General features: G+C 54.3%; 1 long non-coding RNA gene across 1 annotated transcript; it reads left to right on the top strand.

Annotated features, from left to right (window-relative positions):
• The first annotated feature begins 1,207 nt into the window (after nucleotides 1-1,207).
• LOC118923144 (uncharacterized) lies at nucleotides 1,208-6,470 on the top strand. Its single transcript, XR_008991874.1, has 3 exons — nucleotides 1,208-1,316; nucleotides 1,700-1,808; nucleotides 4,842-6,470. It is a non-coding gene; the product is annotated as an uncharacterized LOC118923144 (long non-coding RNA).
• Nucleotides 6,471-9,505: the final 3,035 nt, after the last annotated feature.

Here is a 9,505-nt window from a genome sequence, read left to right as displayed (position 1 = left end):
CTTGAATCTTAGTTCTCTCTTTTCTCTGAGTCAAATACTTTCTGCTGATTCATCTTCAGATTTACCAATCCTTTCTTCTGCCATCCCCAGAGTTGGAGCCCATCTAGTGAATTTAAAAATTTTTAATTATTGTCCTTTTCAATGCTAGAATTTCTATTAATAATTTCCATTGGTCTGTGGAGATTTCCCTATCTGTTTGCTCACTGATACCATATTTTCATTTAATTCCTTGAACAGATTTTCTCAGTCTTCTTTCTTTCATTCTTACGATAGCTGCTTTGAAGCATGTGACTGCTGCTTCTGAAACCTGGGCCCACTCCATTCATATCTATTGACTTCCTCTGTGAGGCACACTTTCCTGTTTCTTGGATGGTCTAGTAATTTTGGGTTGAAAACTGGCTATTGGAGATAATACATTGTAGCAGCTCTGGAATCAGGAGCTGAGTCAGGGAAGCTCAGCAGGGGCCCAAGCATGCCAGGAATCATGGGTGTGGGAAGACAGGGGCAGGCCCAGAGTCCATCAGAAGGCTCACATTGCCATTCCCTCTGTCCCTGCCAGTTTTCCTTACTAACTCCTTCTTATTGTGCTTGACTTGGCTTCGGAATCATCCTCTTAGGGAAATTTTCCTAAGCATTCTGACCAGCAGGTTAGGACCCCTTGTTAAACACATAGACAAGTACTTTCTACAACTGCAGCAATTACAAACATGTTTGTATTTTCTTCATTTACGTCTAGCTCCCACACTCCACTGAAGATCAAGGACAAGGAGTACGTTGTTACCACATGCCTGGCACACAGAGGCACTCCACAGACATTTGTTTGATGAATGAATATTGCTCACTTTGCCTCCATGGCTTTTTCCCTATTTGCTCTCTCACCAGCAACACACAAGAGTGTTCATTCCCTGAACCATCACTAATACTTACAATCTTTTGTAAGTACTTTCTTTAATCTTTTTATAAGCTTTTCCAATCTAATAGCTGAAAAATTTATATTGGATTGATTTTCATCCTTTGAAATTAAACCTTCGTAGATATAATGGAAATCTGAACTTTCCCTTTGTAGATTTCTTCCCCATATCCTCTGCAAATATTTTGTTGATTTGCAAGGGGATTTTTGAATATTGAGTTAGAACTCTTTTGTCTGGTATGTTTTTTCCCCAGTTTGTTATTTGCCTTTCAGCTCTATTTATACTGTTTTTTTTTCCCCATGTGGAATTTTATTTTTTTAGATAGAAAAAATCTCCATTATTTCCTTTATAGATCCTGATGTGGGTGTCATTGCTTAGGAAGATTTTTATCTACCTGAAAATTATGTAAGTAATTATATTTTCTCCCAGTGTATTTATGGTTTTTTTTTTTTACCTTAAGATTCTTAATCCATCTCAAGTTTATTTTAGTGCAAAAAGAGAGATATATATCTAATGTCATGTCATTTTTCAGAATGGTTGCCAATTTCTCCATGAATGATTTCTTAAAAAATATACACCTAAACAGGGACACTTGTAACCCACACCTTCATTTCTTCCTAGGTTTTCTATTTTGGTTATTGATCCACACATTTCAGTTATGATCCTATGCTTTTTTTGAAAATGTTTGCTTTACACTACATTTTACTGATGTTGAAATCTACTCGAAATTATTTATTTATTCTGCTAATATTTATTGAGTTTCAATTTTGAATCTGACTCTGTTGTAGGTGCTGAAGATAAAGCAATGGCCAATGCAGACAAGAATTCTGTTTTCATGGAACTTACATTCTGTTCAGACATCCATTGCTCATCCCTTCAAAATCTGGTGAACAGAAGGTAGGAGATACACTCAGACATGGTACTATGTCCCCAATATTAAGAATGCACTAGTCCAGAAACCAGGGGGAATACACAGGTCCCTTCTGCCATCCTCACAACCTTAGGTTTTGCTAGATTCGAGGTCTTGGTTCCCACAGAGAGGGGTTCTGCCAGGGACCAAACTAAGAATTCCACTGATCTTGAGGCCTCAACTGATGATTGTTCATTTTGCTAGCTCGTCATTTCCCTCCTCGTGCTAGTATACCAACAGGCAAAAAAACTAGTCATCATACTGACAGGGGAACGGACCCTGATCTTCAGGAAGAGCAAGGTTTGGGGATGGGAAGAGTACTTCTCAGAACTGGAGAATTCACTGGGTGCCTCTTGTTGCTTCCAAGATGAGCAGGCAATAGCAGTGACTGCAGCCCAGCAAGGAGGTGCCACCAAGGGCCTGGGTCCCTCAGAGAAAAGGGTTAGGTCCCTTCCCCAGCCAGGCACACTAGACCAGTTGAGATGCTTATGTGGAATCTGTGATGGAGGACAGAGGGGATGGGTAGCAATCCCAGCCTCAGACTAGCTGCCGTAGTGGAGGCCGTACCTTGCCCCACTAATAATCTTCCTTTAAAAATGTGTAAAGCTTGCTGCCCGCCACCAGCTTGAAGGGAAGTCTGTGGCAGATTAGACCTCCTCAAAGACATAAGCAGCACTGAGGGATGCAAGGGGTGGACTGTATTGGACACCTCTTGTGCCCCATTTCAGAATCCTCTTGACCCCACCCCTCACTGCAACTAATAAACAGAACTTCGGTGAGCTTTGCACAGGTGAGAATGGCTGGCACCTTAACCTGCCAGCCCTTATTTCCTGCCCTGGTGCCTCTCTGAGAGTGTGTCTCAGCCCACCTGGGGGAACCCACTCTGCACTCACAGTCACAGCCCAGGAGGGCCAGAAGGCCATGGTCCTGGGGCCATCCCTGATCAATGGTGACAGAAGATGGTAGATAAAGTCTTCCCCCTTTTATGCCCTTAGACAGTTCTAAGGTGTATTTCATAGGTACCCCAGGAGTTCCCACAGGATCAAGTACCAGTCCGCACTAGCAGTGATCACCTGATAAAGCTCTCCTTGCTGGTTTCCGCTAGGATCTCCTTTCCAGGGCACGGCCTGCAGGCAAGCCTTGTCTCAGGCTCTGCTTTCACAGAAACCGGCGGAAGGCACATGCCCTTGTGCAGACACATGACCAAAATCAAGGTCACCAGTTTGAATGGATGTAATGAGTGCCATGAGCGCTTGTTAACAGAGTGCTGGACTGGCATTGTGACTCTAGGTCTATGCTGCCCAGTATGGTAGCCGCTAGCCACATGTGACTATTTAAATTTAGATTTGAATTAATCAAAGTGAAGTAAAATTAGAAACTCAGCTCCTCAGCAGCCTTGGCCACAGTTCGTGCTCAGTAGTCACCTGTGGCTAGTGGCTACTGTACGGGTCAGTCCAGAGACAGAACATTCTGGCGGGAAGTCCTGTTGGACAATGTTGTTCTGGATTATGTGCTCAACACCCGCCATTCTGTACAAGTTTGTAAGTTGGAAAATGACAGACTCAGTATGCATTTGGTTTTACTCTGTTTCCAGCAACCATAACAGCGACTAGCATAGAAGCAAATACTGATTTGGTTGAGAGGGAGGGACGGGGAGAGGGGGAGGGGAGGGGAGAGAGAGTGGGGGAGAGGGGGACGGGAGGGGAGAGAGAGTGGGGGAGAGGGGGAGGGGAGGGGAGAGAGAGTGGGGGAGAGGGGGAGGGGAGGAGATGGGGGGGAGGGGAGGGAGGCCAGCCTCGCTGTGGGCCCAGAGGGGCCCGTCCTGCCAGCTGAGGGAGACCCAAGGCCTGCCTTTGCTGCTTCCCCTGCGGCCCTCCCGCCCCTCGGGGCGCTTCGCACTTCCGGGTCTGAGTCCGACCGTCCGTAGGGTCTGGGCCCGATCTCCCAGCGGGCGGCACTGAGCGGCCCTGCCCAGCAGGTCTCGCCTGGCCTCCGCCCGCGAGTTCTGGAGACCCGGGCCCTTTCCTCCAGCTCGCAGGGCATTCCACGCGGCTCAGTGTGGGACCTCCGGCCGGGGGGACAAAAAGGCATGAAACCGACGGGGCCCACGGTGGTCTGACATTGAACGGGAGAATGAGTGAATGGGGCATTTCCTGAGCCCTTATTACGTGCCAGGTACCATGCGGCGTGCCGTCCGATCTCACAGAGGAGGACACTGAGGTGCGGAGGTCAAGCAGCCTGTCTGAGGGCACAGGGCCGGTGGGCAGCACGTCGGGGCGAAGCCCGGGCGGGCCCAGCACAGGCCTGCTGGCGTCCGCGCGCCCAGGACGGCGGCGGAAGGGCTCTGCGGGGGCCCGAGCCAGGGCTCGGCTTCCTTGGTGCCCCCCACCTGGGCTTGAGGGGCTGTGATCCAGGCGCCACCTCAGCCGGCCACCAGCCCCGCCGTGCCAGGCTGCAGGGTGGCAGCGGCCCACGGAGGGGGTCCTCAGCCTTCGGCTGCAGGCCCTGCCCACGACGGCAGCCCGCGAAGCCCCTCGCTAACTGCCCCTCGGGGGACGTGACCTAGCTCCTCCGCAGGGCTCTGGGGGGGCCCCACCACGTCCCAGGTGCTCGCAAGGAGCCGGGATGGAAAATATGACTCGCTTCTTCCCCCAGGGTGGGATTGCTTTTCCATTGCTAATTTCCAAGGAATCCGGTGAAGTAGTGGAAAGACCTAGCAGGCGGGAGATCTGCTTCTCTCCCGGGCGTCTTGGCCTTAGAGGAGCGCCCCCAGGGCCTCAGTCTCCCCTTCGCGCCTGGTCAGAAACCAGGGGCTGAGATGCCCGGGGCCCCATCCAGTTCTGACTCGCCAGGATGCCCAGGGGTCCGTGCCGCCGAGGCGTTTTAAGGGCAGCAGCCGGCAGACATCTGGGGCTTACAGCATTTCCAGGTTTTGTTTGTTGTCAAATGTGTATTTGGGAGTGAGGACCAGTCAACCATGACCTATCAACTTTACTTCAGAAATCACATTTTACTATTAGGTAAGCTACAAAGGACTCGAGAATTCAAAGTGAGCTCCCGTCCCCAGCCACCCTCCAGAGGTCTCCACTTTGTCCCTAGAACTGAGGACGTGGCAGGTGCACCCTCTTACCCTGGGACTACTTGTCGGGCTTGCTTTCATCTTCACTCAAAGGTTTGTACCACTGCGATTGCCATTTTGTAGCCATTCTACCACCCGGCCAGAATCAAACTCACCCTGTGCCATCACCTTCTCCCAGAAGCCCTCCCTGACCTCCCAAGTCCTACCCAGGCGCCCTGCCCAGGGACCCTCCAGCTGTGTGGACGGTGCGGCCCAACACGTGTCCCGCTGTGGAGAGTGGCAGCCCTGGCCCCTAGCACCATGCCCCATGGTGCCTGCTGCCTGGATTGTTCGGGATCGAGGCAGGGTGCCCGCTTCCAAGGCCAGAATCAAATGGCCGCCTCCGGTGCTTCAGGGTACTCTTCCTCCCTCGCACACCCACACCTGAACGATGCTGGGGCTGGGAAATCTGCTTTGCTCTGAGGGCAGGAGCGACCCACCCCAAGGCAAGTTTTTCTCACCTCCCCCATCTCTATTTCCTGCCCTGACATTTCCCTTAGCCAGACTAGCTTTTATATTTTATTTTTATTTTGGTGTTTCTGGCCCTGCTGGCCACCCATGAGGCACAGTGTATAAATGCAAAGATACAGGAAAATTTGCCTGAGGGAGGGATTTCCCTAACGTGCATCTTAGCATCCTTGGCCTGTTAGAGCACTTGTTCCGCCTGGAGCGCTCTCCACTTGTCCTCCCCAGGCTCAGCTCCTGCAGCCTCCTCCCAGGGCTGGCCTGGACCCTTCTATCACCTCCTCTGCCCCCCCACTCACCGCGTCCACTGCTGCCAGGGCTGCTGCCCTCACAACACCAGTCATCGGCTTCCTTACCCCTCCCTCCCCACCCCTCTTGCCTCCAGCAGTCTCTGGCTCTCCAAAGACAAGGACAGGGTCTCCTACCCTTTGTGTAAATGTGTGTAGGAGGGTCTGCCCCAGTGTCCAGCCCAAAGGGAGCGCTGGTGGGTGAGTCGGTGATATGAGTATTCTCCATGGAGTTGCTTATGTCAGGCTTGCCTGCTTTCGCGCCGACTGCCTCTGTGAACATACCCCATCCTAAAAGGTTTTGTTTGTTGTCAAATGTGTATTTGCGAGTGTGCTGGTGATTGCCCAAACCAGGTAACTCCGTATGTCAGACATGCCGGTGCACACCTGAGCTGGATAACACCACATGTGGACTGTCCCCCTTTATCTTCGATCCCTGAATGGATGGGCTGGACTATATGAGGGACCGGACACAGAGCCCCTGTGGCAAGCTCGTCCCTGAGGTCCCTGACACCGGGCCACAGGCGTGTGCTCCGAGGCGGGCTCCTGCTCATCTGCCTGTGCTCCTGCGCCATCATGGACGCACCACTCCACTGGAACTGTCTCCAGTGCATCGTTTTCCCCTGGGACAGACGAGAGGCTGATTGGGACAACCAGGACCCTGAACCTTCCGTTGTGACCAGTATGAGATGTACTGATCTGTGATATGTGTGATTTTTAGATATGCTTGATCCCCTCTTTGAGTGTTGTGTGAAAGGAAACTGCAGAATAAACCATGTGATTCATGCAACCGTAAGGGTGTTAAGTTCATTACTCCATCGCCCTGCAGATCCACACTTCCTGACCCGCTCACATCAGTCGGCCGCTGGAAACCGATAATGGCAGCCCGTTTGGGAGCCCAGGTTCACCTGAAGAATGCGGGCCTGTGCTCTGTTGCCATCCTGTAAAAAGTGATCCTACTTAACTCCTTTATATCTAAGAATGTTGAAGAATCTTTCGATCCTCTCTACAACCTCCTCTTTTAACACCTGGGGAAACTGAGGCCCAGAGAGGGAGTGTCCTTGCCCAGGTTCACCTCCTCTGAATTGGTCATCCCTGTTCTGAGCCCTCTGTGGCAGAACTGAGCCCCCCAGTACCCTAGTGGGAATGGAGGCATGTTGCACTTTCTGAACACATGCATGCACATATAGGGGCCTCCCTCACACCTGTGCAGCTTTGTGGACCCCCAAGGACCGACCCTCATACCCGCTGCCTCTACGAGATGGGCAAGCAGGCACCAGACCCCTTATCAGATGAGGACACTGAGTCCCACGTGGACAAATGACTTGTCACCAGCCAGCTTCAGGGCTGGGACATCTGGCTCTGCCCTGGGCCTCTGTCTCCTCCAGTCAATGTGTCCAATTCAAATCAATAGAAGGTGCTAGAATATCCTGGTCATGCTCAAGTGCATAAAAACCAGCTTCCTACACAGCATATGTGTTTTCTGAGGGCCTGCTTCTTGCCTACTTAGTCACATAGTAAGGACAATAGCCAGGCCAGTAAGGACAGACGCTGCAGAGCCCACGTTTAGGCCTGGAGCAACCCTTTGGATTCAGTTTAGCAACCTGCAATCGAGCAACTTACAGAGGTCCCCCGCCCTTCCTCTGAGCGGCTACGTACGGGACTGGCACCCCCTGTTGACAAGCTGCTCTCCCCGTGATGGAGACACCTGGGCCAGCAGGGGGGCAGCTCAGTCAAGAACAATACTGCTCAGTCTTTAAAGGGGAGTATCAATGACAAAAGGAAACGCTTACGCCCTGTGACCAAGGCGAGATGTTGAATTTTAAGGATTCACGCTGGGCAGGGAGAAGAATGCGCCCCAAGGAGAGGGAAGCGGGCAGGAGCCCACCCGCTGGCACAGGTTCTCCGGGTCAGGCGGTTATTGGAGCGACCATTATTCTGTCGCGGATCATTTAGAGGATTTAAAAACTAAAAGGAGTAAAAGAAGGAAAGGACGGGCAGGAGGGAGGGCACACAGTCACCTGGAAGCCCACGATCCGTGGGACGCCCGCAGAGGCCGGCGGGCGGGCTGGGTGCGCAGGCCGCGCGCCCGGCCGGCCGGGGAACCCGCATTGGCATTCGCGCCGCGCCGCCCTGCGCGTCCGCGCCGTTCCCAGCCTGCGGCGCCGCGCGGGGACAGTGGCGCATTGTTCGCCGGGACACCCCGGGCGGCGCAGCGCCCTCGGGGCTTGGCGCGGCCCTGCCGCGATTTGCATGCGCTCCAGTCACAAAGGTTCAAGGTCAGGAGCTCCGGGCGGCCCAGCCCCGCCCGGCCCAGGCGCTATTCTTCGCCCGGCGGCGGGAATATCTCGCCGCCCGCGCCCGGGCCGCCCCTGCGCGTGAATGGCCGAGCGCCGCCGCCGTCTGAGGCGCTTTGTGTCTCGGTCTGGCCAGCTGGGCACGCGAGGGACGTGCCAGCTCGGCCGGCGGCGCCCCCGCGCCAGCGCCCCTCGCCCATGCTAATCAGCTGGCAGCGCGTCTGGGCGGGTGGCCGGGCTGCCACCAAAGCCCCTGCCAGGTGCCCTCCACCCCACGGCACCTCCGACCCTCCTACCAGGAGACCCTCCTCTCCAGCTGCTAGGAGTCCCCTGGCCCTGTGGGAACGGCAGGGCCACCGTGGGGAGTGGATGGCCGGGGAGCCAGGCCTGGGACCCGGCCCCTGCTCTGACAGGAGTCTGCGCAGAGCTTGGGGCAGGCTGCCCCCAGGGTCTCCCGAGGCCCCGCTGGAACTGGGGGTCTTCTGCAAGGCTGCTGCTGGGAATGTGGCAGTTCGAAGCCCTTCCCCACCTGCCAGTTTGCTGGTCTCCAGCCTGGCAGCCTGGGGACATTCACCCCTTGCCTGAGCCCGCAGTGTAGCTCTAGGAGCTGTCCGCATGAGCCCTGTCACAGCAACGTTATGATGGGTCCCCATCAAGGCCCTGGTTGATGTGTTAGTTGTCACCCACCATACCAGGGGCTTCTTGAAGGCAGGAGCTCCTCCATCCCCTCAGCACAATAGCACCCACGGAGTATTTATTAACTTGCTAATTAGGTGGGTCGGTGCCAGCCAGTGTGGGTTACACTGCAGTGGTGGATGGGGACAGGCTGTGGCATTTGGTACCTTCAGTACTTGGAAAGAGGCAGAGTCCTTCTTAGGAGGTGGGAGCGGGCCTCTCTTGGGCCTCTGAGCCCTACTTCCCTCAGGAGTGTCCCCACCTATGACCCTCTGGGGAGGCTGGGAAGTTGTCTTGCTGCAGAAGGCCGGGAGCTGGTACCCACTGCCCCACCGGGGTGCCTGAAGGTCTAAAGGCTGGTGCTCTGGAACCAGGGAGCCCCGGATGTGAGGCTGCCAAGGCCTTCACTTCCGGCAGCATCTGTCACGGCAGCTGTGTGAAGCCAGCAGTCCCACCAGGAACCAAAGGACCTCATAGTTGGGGGTATCATGCACCGGGGTGCGTTTCCAGGGGTTCCCAGCAGCAGCCACCCCACCCAGTCCCAGGCCCAGGAAGGAGGGCACCAGCCCCAGACAGACCCTCCCAGGCAGAGGCCGGCTTAGGGAGCCAGATAGTGGGCTCCGGTCCCTTCCCCAGCACTCTCTCACTCGACGCCCCAGACAGTCCCTCCCTCCCTAGAGGCTTGTCTGTGAAATGGGCATACTTCTGTTTTCCTCACTGCTCTGAGAATTATTCAGGACCCTGGTGTTGCACTCCCTAAGCTCCTGTCTGTCTCTCTAGCTTCAATGTCCCATGTGTCCCTGTCGCCTTCCTTGCTCAGCCATCCCGCTACCAGCTGGTTT

The sequence above is a fragment of the Manis pentadactyla genome, chromosome 10 (assembly GCF_030020395.1).
Source record: "Manis pentadactyla isolate mManPen7 chromosome 10, mManPen7.hap1, whole genome shotgun sequence".
NCBI classification, from domain to species: domain Eukaryota; kingdom Metazoa; phylum Chordata; class Mammalia; order Pholidota; family Manidae; genus Manis; species Manis pentadactyla.
This window is presented reverse-complemented; position numbering and strand designations above follow the sequence as displayed.